This window comes from Antrostomus carolinensis, unplaced genomic scaffold (genome assembly GCF_000700745.2).
Source record: "Antrostomus carolinensis isolate BGI_N321 unplaced genomic scaffold, ASM70074v2 scaffold41740, whole genome shotgun sequence".
In the NCBI taxonomy this organism is placed as follows: domain Eukaryota; kingdom Metazoa; phylum Chordata; class Aves; order Caprimulgiformes; family Caprimulgidae; genus Antrostomus; species Antrostomus carolinensis.
In genome coordinates, this window is record NW_010288457.1 from 615 (window position 1) to 1,144 (window position 530).

Genomic DNA, 530 nt, shown 5'->3' on the forward strand with positions numbered 1-530 from the left:
TCATAGGGGACATGACATCCCATGGATGTGTCACCTCATGGGCAAGGTCTTGGCATAATAAGGGACATGCCCAGCCCATGGAGAGGTCATGGGGGACATGTCAACACATGACCAAGGTCCTGGCATCATGGGAGATGTGTCATCCCATGGATGTAGCTACAAGGGACATGTCACTTCATGGGCAAGGTCCTGGCATCATGTGGGACATGCCACCCCATGGCTGGGGTCCTGGGAGACATGTCATCCCATGGATAGGGTCATGGTGGACATGCCACCTCATGACTGAGGTTCTGGCATCATGGGGAACATGACATCCCATGAAGAGGGTCAAGAGGGACAAGCCACTCCATGGCCAACAGATCATCCCACAGTGGGGTCATGGGGCACATGTCACCTCATGACCAAGGTCCTGGCATCATGGGGGACATGCCAGCACTTGGACATGCCACCTCATGGCCAAGGTCCTGGCATCATGGGGGACATGCCAGCACATGGACATGTCACCTCACGGCAAACGTCCCGGCATCCAG

At 55.8% G+C, this 530-nt stretch overlaps 1 protein-coding gene across 1 annotated transcript in view; it reads right to left on the bottom strand.

Annotated features, from left to right (window-relative positions):
* Positions 1–530, bottom strand: part of PPIL1 (peptidylprolyl isomerase like 1) — a gene marked incomplete at its 5' end in the record, with an annotated part of 1,747 nt that overhangs the window by 594 nt on the left and 623 nt on the right. The gene's annotated exons all lie outside the window — the stretch shown is intronic.